The sequence below is a fragment of the Lepeophtheirus salmonis genome, chromosome 7 (genome assembly GCF_016086655.4).
Source record: "Lepeophtheirus salmonis chromosome 7, UVic_Lsal_1.4, whole genome shotgun sequence".
In the NCBI taxonomy this organism is placed as follows: domain Eukaryota; kingdom Metazoa; phylum Arthropoda; class Copepoda; order Siphonostomatoida; family Caligidae; genus Lepeophtheirus; species Lepeophtheirus salmonis.
In genome coordinates this window covers 31607958-31618936 of record NC_052137.2, presented here as the reverse complement: position 1 = coordinate 31618936, position 10979 = coordinate 31607958, and the positions used below count along the sequence as shown (strand labels likewise).

Below are 10979 nucleotides of genomic sequence, written 5' to 3'. Positions count from 1 at the left end.
CAGCTGATCCATCATTTTTTGGGATTTCAAATACCATCCCGAAATGGAAGAGTCCTTAAAATACCACTTGATGTTGATATTACAACTAGGATAAATACTATAGCTTTATAATGTACAAAGTTTATATGAGTTGACCAACAGGAATTTATCATCAGGAATTATGTTTTTCAAAACAATAGATTGCGTTTTTGAAGCATGTGCTCCTTCAAATAGTATAACACGTCGTAATCTGTATTGTACCACACAACCATTCCTTCAAAAAGAGACTTAAAAGAGACCCAAAATAATTTAGTAGTTGGCCAAATAAGCCATACATCCCAACTGCCATTTATCCCTTATATACTTCCGGATCATCACTGGCATATTCTTTAATCGCCATTTTTAAAATGAATTACATATTATTAAAATATAATTAGTATTTTATTCAATACTGTTTATAATATTTATAGTAATATTTTAATAACAGAGTAGTTCTTATATTATTTCTATGAAGAAATAGCCAAAATTTCTTCATATAAATAATAAAATGGCTAATATTTATAATATATTAACGATGAGGGATCAGCAAGAAAATGTATTCCTATTCTTTTGGAAACGGAGCATATTTATTATGAAATAGCCACGACGTATCAAGGGAGAAGAGGGAATCGATAACTGACAACATAATACATAGGGAATTTTTGTATTAGCAAGGTAACATCGTTATACGACTCATTTGCTGTTCCATTTTTATTATTATTTATTAATTATTTCATGAAAAGAAAAAACAAGATAGCTGTATAATTTGGTTGTACGGCTCTTACCCCCCGTCCTTTAACCCCCGATCAATTACCTCTTTTTACCCCCAAACCTTTCACTCCCATGTCAATTACTCCCAGACACTACTACCCCCAGTATTTCAGCCCCTATTACAATAAATAGCAACTATACGACCAAACATTCAACCCTTTAACAACCATACAAATGTAATTATGAATTTAACCAAGGAGTCCATGATTTAACTTAATGACGTAAATATTAGTGATACGTTCTCTTATTAATTAATATATCTCATCAAATACGAGATAATAATTTCATGCATCTATGTCAGTATTTTGAATCTTTCCATTACAAATATGCCGTTGATATTACTTGAGAAGATTTTGGATGATTCTATTTGATTTTTGTGATGTTGAAACACACATATTAAAAATTAAACATAAATAACCTATTTATTTTGCCTATGCATAACTCTATTTCACCGTATTTAAGGAGCTATCTGGAAATCCTTCTCAGACATTTATTATAACATCATGTGTATACATGTTCAATATAATCAATCCCTAAATTCCTTGTATAAATAACCTACTAAAACTCAATATTTTACCAACTTTTTGTCATGGGATTAAGGAAATTAGATTATGAATTATTTTAAATATTTATTGTTTGTTATATATCATGCCTATGGTTAAAAAATCAGGCTAAGTATTTATTTCTGTTGAAATTTTTATTTATTTTAGTATTAAAATTGCGATGATTTAGAGAACTCATAATTACTTTCAAATTCGAACTTATAGCTCAACAACCACTCCAGACAACCATAACATTCATTTATTACTTTGGCCCTCTATCATTTACTAACTATTCTTCTCAATAATAAAAATAGAACAGGATGGGGGGAGGGGAGTTAAAGGGTCTAGGGGGTATTTGGTCGGGTGTTAAAGGACGAGGGGTAGTTGGATGGGGGTAGTCTGTTGGGGGGTAGGGGTCTTGTTCCCATATGAATTATTTAATTGAAATACAACAGTAAAGTTTGAACCCATAATATGAAAACATGATGACGACAGTTCAAGGTAATTTTGCAGCAAACAATTTCGCTGCCAGTAATTATGCCAACTACATTATCACTGCTTGTAATTTTGCCTCTATGACATTTTGCCACATGACATATTCGTAGAATTTTTATATTATGGTTTCGAATTTACTGTTCTATCTCGATCAGATTAAAACTATAGCTCATGTCGTTACCTCAATAAAAACAAAATATAAAGTGTATTTAGTAAATATGGAGTAAGCCTATCACTTTTGTTTCAATATTAATTTTGTGGGATTTTAGATTTTACCCTTAAATTGAAGAGTTGCTTAAAATAAATTAGTGATTTTGATATAAAGTTACAACTATGACAAATTTTATCTTTAAAAAAATAATTGTTCAAATGAGTTTATCAACAGGAGCTTCTTATCAAAAATGAAATATTTCACCGCAGCCGGTTCTGTGATTGAAGCTTGTGCTCCTCCAGAACATATTAAAGCCATAAATATAAAATACATAGAGTGATGATGCAACGAAGTAGTAGACATCAACAAGGATGACGTCACGTAAAAATGCAGTTGGTTTCATCATTTTTGATCAGAAGTTCCTTCTTATAAACTCAAATAAACTGTTTTTAATGATTAAACTATAACGTATGTAGTATCTATAATTTTATAACAACAACACGTGAGAAAGTGGGTTTTTAAGAGTCAGCAGATCCAGCTTTTTCTAAAAATCCTTAACGTGATCCGATTCTCAATAAAAAACTAAAATAGTAATTGATGAAAGTGTAAGTATTTTTAGTTGTGGCTGGGCGTTGTACAATTATAAAATACACGACCACACCCATGGCTAACATTCATATCCACTATAATATACATAATACTATAGTTGTGTGTCCGATGATAAAAACCCATAGGGTATTTATTTCACAAACGGAGACGGATACATATTTTAGTTATAAAATAAAAGTTGTTGAGAATTCTAAGTGAAGTATCTAAGACCATGTTTCATTCTGATCAGACTAGGTTCCTGGGCTCTGGAGGGAAAGTTTGTTTTTTCGCAAATAAATCAATTTTTTTTTTCAAAAAACAAGATCTATTGCCCATGTCTCAAAGTTTTTTTAAAGTTATGGGTCGGTCGTTGATTCGAAAATACGACCAAAAAATAAAAAATAAAAAAAAAATGAATTATGGTAATAACGGAAAAAAGGAGAACGTATATTCAATGTTTATTAAAAATGAGAATTAGGAAGAGGATTAGCGAGATAGTCTTGGTATGTATCTCTATCATTGTTCAAAGAGGAACATATTTCTAATTGTTCTGTTAAATATCAACAAGTTTTACAATATTTTGGAGTTATTTAAAGTGTTAATAAGATAATTCGAAATAAAATATATAATATAGTATTTTATGAAATTAAATTAAGCTTGTATTACAAAATAATGAAATGTTGGATTTTCTGTATGTGTAAAACCCCAGGAAATCCTGGAATTCCGGGAGATAAACCTTATTATTTACTTTCAAATTAATAAGCAATATGTTTTCCTTCCAAGGATATAACGTCATTACTATAATGACGTCATAGTAATGCAATTTTAGCTTGGCATAAAATGTATACATAGTTTATTAGAGTATTAACATTGCAACAAATGTATGCAAATGTTATCATATAAATAAACAAATATCCTCGCTACATTTTTGACTATCTCCAACATTTTTTTTTTGAAGTTTTCTGCTCTTGATCAAAGCTATAAGCCATGTGGAAAACAGACAACACGTGATCAATATTTGTACAAGATAGTGGTTGTGATGATACTTTTTTTTTGTCCGCTAGGAGAATTAAATATTATTCCATAACTAACTATACAGTCTCCAAGAATTCACCCAATTAATTGAATAACAAAATGAATTCTGTCAAGGGAAACAATAATTGAATAGGGCATAAGGGAAAATGACAAAAAACGATGCAGGGACGTCATCTATGTTACCATAAATGCAGCATCTTAAATGAGGAAAAGATTTCAGTTAAGAGCTGTCTATACGGACGTGAATACCTAAAACTTTAAAGTGGGAGGCCTAGGGACAAGCACTGCTGAGTTACTTTAAATGTACATCTTTCTTTGACTGACCCAGGGTATTCTAAACTAATACTATCTGGTTCAAATACTGGTCCCATTGTTATTATTTAGTTATCTATATTATGCCAATTTTGGGAGGATAAGAGTCATTTTTACAATGTTCCGAAGAATAATATTGTAGAATAAATAATTAGCTGTCAATTGCTAAGAAAACTATTGTCCTAGTCACAAACATAAGGCCATAGTACGAGAAGAGGATTGAGATCACAGCACTCCCAGAAGGGCATTTGTGAGCAGACTGGGACGGATGAGTAAATTAAAATTCTGGACACCAAAGTTCTCCCATAGGTCAAATTCCTCGTTGACCTTTCTCCCTGGGTGTTCCAACAAGATGGAGTATCTGCCAACACAGCAAAGAGCACCAAAGAGTGGCCCAACATGCACTTCTAGGTAAAGCATTTCTTGCCACCACTGAGTCCAGACCTCATCCCCCTAAACTATTTCATCTAGGAGCACATGGAGTCCAAGGATATCCGGAGATTCCACAAGAGCACCTGCTCCCTGAAGACCTCCTTTAACTAGGACTGGGCCTCCATAAGCACTGAGTACATCCAGAGAGTCTGTCTCAGCTTCCGCTACAGCCTAGATCTCACCATCAATTCTGAGGGCGGATACATTGAGGAAAGCATGTTCTTTGAGTTTCAATTAATAGTTAATAAACTTGGTTCCTCATTCAACCAGGATACTGCGATCCACTTCAATACTTTGTGTATTAAAATGGATAAAAAATAAAAGTTGAGCTGGTATTGTTGATATTTTACTTGACTTTTTTATTGTTTTGTTTAGGTACTCTAATATTAGATAAAGAATTATCATTTTGAAGGAAATTACGTAATTGGAGGTTAGCAATAGCTTCTGTTTTTGATCTTACACACTGCCAGTATTTTTGTTTGTTTTTTTAATTAAAAAAATGGCAAAGTAATTCTGACCATTAGAAGAATATTTTGCAGGGGAGTATGTAGTTTAGCTGCCATGACGTTTTGTTAGATCAGTTGTAAACGGCCGTGAGAGGAAGGAAATAAACACCAATTCCACTCCTGATAGAGCAAGGAAATAGCAGGAATTACTCCGCTATGGATTTCCAATTCTACTCTGGGTCCAACACGATCTTACACTTATTACTCCCGAACAAATTGCCATTGTTACTCCCGTCTTTCATGAAAGCATTCACTAGTGGTCACTTTATACTTAAACTTTTACTCCTCAATAATTAAATAATAATGTATATTTTGTACGTCCTAAGGTCAAAGGAAGAGAAAGATACTAAAGGAGTTTTAAACATTGTAAAGCTGTACTTGAGTGTTTTATAATACCTAGTATTTTTTTCATATGGTTCTCATTATTACATAGGGGATAGTGTGTCTGTTTATTAATACATTTTTGCATGTTTCATTTTGTTTGAGTCTCTGTCTTCATTGTTTTAAAATCTGAAAATATATGAATGCTGTGTAAAGGCCAAGAGCAAAAAAATTAAATAATAATGATAACAGCTTTGGCAAATTAAAACAATGTTCAAATTACCAACTGCAATCTTTTTTACACACTGTAGGTGAAAAGGGAACGCAAGCATTGTGTGGCTGGAGAAAATACGTAATTACCTAACTAATAGCTAATTTCAGACCTTTTTATACTGAATATTAATATGTTTAACAATTTTTTCTTTGATCGAGGTTGCAGTGTCTTGGGAACCTACATACATACAATTATAATTATTACGGGAGATAAAAACAAAAGTTGGACATCATAAATCATATTACAGTAGGGGTTAACAAAGTATCATGAATAATTAATTATCATAATTAGAGTAAAATTGGGTTTTGATAGATGCATAAATATGTAGATAATAGTGTTGGATTTCGGTCTGGATCTCCTAGACCGGTCTGAGAAGGTTATATTTTTTTGGGCCAAACTAATTTGGTCCAACAAAAAAGCTCTCTCGATACTGGTCTCATGGAAAAAATCGGTCAAGATCGGTTCAAAGGAAAAGTTTGATCTAGAACAATTTTACAGATAAATTGTGTATAATATGACATCCTAGTATTTTCAAGTACAATTACATCATACGATGTTTAAACAGAGATTGCTCGGATGAATTTTAATCCCGTCCTCTCTCGTGGAATACGGAATTATGAATTCGAACATCTCTTGAGATAGATGATCAGGTTAGAGATATCTTCCTTTGATTTCCTCCAAATTCCTTTGGTTCTAACTCTTGGAAAACATAGAAGTCCATTTCTTTAGGTCTTAATGAAGTAAGAATTATCCTAGGCCTTAGAATTTGTATATATGGTGTACTTTTTGAGATTTTTTTTAAACTAATGACAGTTTATCTAGAAAAAAAAAGAAATTTGGTACTTAATTATATATGAAACCAAACAAAATCGGTCCATAAATTGAGATTGCAAAGATGTTCCATAAAGTGAGACCGAAAAAAATCGGTTTACGGCCTAAGACCGCGGTCTGGATCGAAAAATCGTCCAAATTGGACTATAAAAAATCACTAAAGACCGAACAGAAAAAAAAATTCAGTGCGGCACCGAGTTTCAACACCAGTAGATAACGTATGTCTTTCTGAATATTTATTAGTGTTGAAATTCAGGTCATCACTTTTTTTCGATTTGGTTTGAAGATATTTTTATTGACTGATATTTTGGTTCAGACTACGATCTCAGACCGTAGACCCAAATTCAATTGTTTTCCAATCGTGTATCGATTTTTTCGGACTCAATATATATCAATACAACAAATGTTTGTGAATCTCAATCGAAGGAACCATTTTCTCCCGCACCTGATTTTTGAGTTGTACAAATATTATTTATGCAACACATTTAACCTCAAATTGTCATTTTGCGCGGTGTTACCTTGATAACACAAAAATACCCAGTGTATATTTTTGTTTATTCCCTAGTCTCACTTGATATGTCATGGCCATTTTATAATTTATTCTTGTTCAACACATCGTTACTCAATTGTATCATGAAACCTTTCTTCCAAAAAGAAGCAGAGAAAAGATCAGAAATCCTCTGGTAGTTTGCCAAATATGTCAATTAGACCAAGAGCTATTTATTTATTAAGTACTTGCAGACTATCACTGCCATATTTTATCTTCACAATCTTTAAAATGAATATATTTTGTATAAGTATTTCATAATATTAAAAACATCCCTAGTATTTTATTCCATACTTTAATAATAATATTGCTTAGTAATATTTTATTAAAAGTGTAGCTATGCTTTTGAATTTGAGTATATTATCGAAAATGTATTCATAGAAATAATAAAATGGCCAATATATATTGTATATGTTGAATAAACGACAAAGAATCGTTAAGAAATTGTGTTCTTGTCCTTTTGGCAAAGGAGTATAAGTATATAATAACTTTGTTTATTTATCAAAAATAATATATTATGAAATAGCCATGACAAATCAATCGAAACGAGGGAATCGACAGTTGACAAAAAAATAGATAAGGTATTTTGTATTAGCAAAGCAATACCATGTGATCAATCAACGAAGTAATAAGTTGTACTAAACTTATGCTTCGTCTCCAAAAGGTAATTAATATAATTGATCTATGACTTCTCGTCAAATCTATATTAATAAAACAAATTTTATCTGTATTTATGAAAAACAGTTACAGAGTACTTTGTACATAGAGCTCTCTGATGTATATCATATACAAACAAAGAATAAAGTAAAAAAAGGAAGTACACTATACAGGGAGCACTATATAAAATGGACTATATCTTTCAGGCGTAGTTTAACTCAAATTAAAGAAACAAAAATGAATGTGACATTACATGAAGTTTAACAGCAAGCTAAAGTACTCGCTCACTAATCAAATCTTTCGTTTTTTTTCAAGCTTCTATTGTTATTTTTTTTATTTTTGAGGAGATAAAGTCTAAGTATTATCATTTGTGATGTAAATCGTCTGTATTTCTTACCTTCCCTTTTTTTTGGAATTGGTTATTTGAAGAATGAATTTTCTTTTCCTTAGCAGTTATCATAATTATTTCATTCTTGAGTAGTGAACTTCCTCTCCTAAATAGATTCCATTCTATTCAAAACCTGATTGAACCTTCGTGTTTGCTCATAAAAGACGGAGAGTAACCTTGATAATTTGTTGTGGAATTATAATTGTAAGTCCTGTCTTAACATAGAGTAGAATTGGGAAGCAACATCAGAATAATTCCTAAGAATGTCCTTGCTTATTTCCTTTTCCCCCTCCTTTCTTATCACAGCTGAGTGTAGCCCATCTCTTGTTGATTTCCAGTTTCTTTTTTTAACATCCTCCTTCTACACACGATTTTTATCACTAACAAACGCTGAAATCGTGCTCTGTGGACATATTTAAATTTAAGAATAGCAATTTATTTGCATGTTTGTATAACCAGATAACAAATATGAGGAAATTTTCTTATTTGAACTCCAATACAATGTGAAAGGATATTGAGAAAAAAGGTACTAAAAAGCCTGAAATAGTGCTCATGGTTATAAAATTAAATTTACCTACTGATACATCAACTACCAATGACATCACGAGAGTTATAATGTAGTGAAAATATTTCTAATTAAGTTTGCAAGTATTCAATTAGTAATCTGTGTGACTTTATTAATATTTCCTCCCAATGTTAACCTTTAATGTATCTAAGAACCTTTTTTCTGAGACAAAATTGGGGAAGGGAAGGACCAAAATCGGTTGGTAACAGTTAGTTCCTTCTTCCCAATTGATAAACCATTGCTCACTGATTGTTTGGGATTGTTCAAATCTTAAATACATCGTTGAAAACAATACGCTAAAAAAACGAAAATGAACGTGGTCACCTTGACAATTTGAAAAATGTTTGCGAAGAAGAGCAGCTTAGCTGTCATGACGTTTTATTAGATTAGCCACGAACAGCAATTCAATGAAGGAAATCAACACAAATCCCCAATCCGTATCTAGCCAGGATATACGCAGGAATTACACCGATGTCGATCTTCAACTCTAATATTTATATTTTCTTTCGAACATAAATTTTAATACCATAACAATCTATTAAAGACTGAACAAAAAAGAACAACGCATTAACCGTATTGTTTTTTCAAATCTCCAGACAGTGTGCTATCTCTAAAAAAAAAAATCCCCAGATATACAGTCATTAGCAAAAAAATATTACATCAAATGTTTCTTTCATTTGAATAATCTAAATAACTAAATCAAATTGTATCTGTATTTTCTAATTTTTTTCTTTTATTTATAGTTATGATAATCAGTTACGATTGAAAATGCTCCCAGGAAGGAGTCAAATATATTTTGTATACTGAAAAAATGTGGGTTTTTTTCTCCAAAGTCCAACTAGGAGAATCGTTGGTTGTCTTACTCCAAAGTTAATCTCCAGTTTATCTGTGTAAATGTATTTTTAATGGAAAAAGGTAATTTTTGATTTAAGAAATAATAGTATATTCATATTAATTCAATGAATGTATATAGTGTTCCCTTTTGTATATTATATATATATAAAGTATTAAAAAGAAGAAAAAAGTGTATAATATACGGGGAACACTTTATAATATTGCTTCATGATCAATATCATAATTCATATACATTTATAGTATACGAATTATGTTCAAATTCTTCAATTGACTTTTCAAATTTCGCGGGAAATGTATATTTGATATGCTAGATTTGATTTTTTTTTATGTTTGTAAATTCGAAAAAGAACATCGTTTATTGTTTAAAGCTATATAATATGTATAGTTTTGTGTGTTCGACGATTTTTTGTCAATGTGAGAAACATACATGAAAGAATTTGCATGAAATTTTGTGTAAAAAATGAAAATAGATGCTCCAAAACACTTGAAATTTGGACAGTGACATACAGTTAAAATCTTTCGAGTAAAAAAAAAATATAAATGTAAGTGGTATAAACGATTCCAAGATGGCTGGGAAGATACTAATGACGAGATTTTCTCAGAACACCCAAGCACATTGAAAACGTTCAACCAGTGAAGAAGATTGTTTTTGAAATTAGTCAAATGGAGTGAGAGAAGTTGCTCAGGAGATTGACATATAAGTTAGCTTGTACAAGATAGTTCTTTGTTAACTAAAGAAGTAGTCCATTCTTTTAATAACTTTGATGTTCAAAGGAATGATGGAGATTATTGTCTGAATGGTTTTAGTCTTTCAAAGCTATTTTTATATATTAAGTAAAGTAAAAAGTTATGAGCGTTTTTGCTAGATGTCTTAAGTGAGTAATATATTGAATTAAAAAAGCTTAAAGTACGCTTCATTTACAGTTTTATATTTGGTGAAGCCAGTTGTGTGTTACAGTGTTCCAAAAATGGAAGTAAAAAAAGAGAAAATTTTATATATTCTTCAGTATCATTACGACCAAGGTGAAAAGGCGGAGCAGGCACCCAAAAAATGGTGCTGTTTATGGACCAAATACAGTATGAAAGGAAACTGCAAAGAGGTGGTTCCAACAATTATGTCCTGTTAATATGGATAGTAAGCCAAAGATGAGGCAGGATCTGGTAGGTCAATTAGCGAAAATGTCGATGAAATAATGGAAATCGTTGAGTTGGATGAACATGTTAATTTTATTCATTTATTTTTTATTTTCCTGTCAAAATAAAGCGAAAAATGCTCTGAACTAATTATTTAACAAATTATATTTTTTGATAACTTTTGGTAATAATGACGTTAACCTTGCCTTATTCCTTCCCACAATAATGTCCTTAAAAAATCATCTCTATCAGTTGTTACCCCGAAATTATCTAACAGTTCATAAGTTTCTTTTGAAAGCATGTAGCTCCAGAAGAGAGGGGTTAGTAGTTTCGCTCACTTTATTGCAATACAAGGCAGATACTCATCTGGTCGCTAAAGAATTGGGATCCAACGTGTCCGAGAGTAAGTGATATTTGAACCATATCTCAGAAGATGTCAAATATTTACACTTTATCACTTTGATGCTGTTATATGCTCCTTTATTAATGTTTTTCCGTTTAAAATAATAACAAAAAAGTAAACATAGTATATTTTGTGAAACATCTCTTAATTTTTA

At 31.2% G+C, this 10979-nt stretch overlaps 1 protein-coding gene across 1 annotated transcript in view; it reads left to right on the top strand.

The window, feature by feature from the left end:
* The first annotated feature begins 546 nt into the window (after positions 1-546).
* The window catches only part of LOC121121402 (uncharacterized), a 56411-nt gene continuing 45978 nt past the window's right edge, over positions 547-10979 (top strand). Inside the window, exons 1-2 of the mRNA XM_040716315.2 lie at positions 547-693; positions 9177-9348. The gene's annotated coding sequence lies outside the window, so the exon portion shown is untranslated. The remainder of the gene's footprint in view (positions 694-9176; positions 9349-10979) is intronic.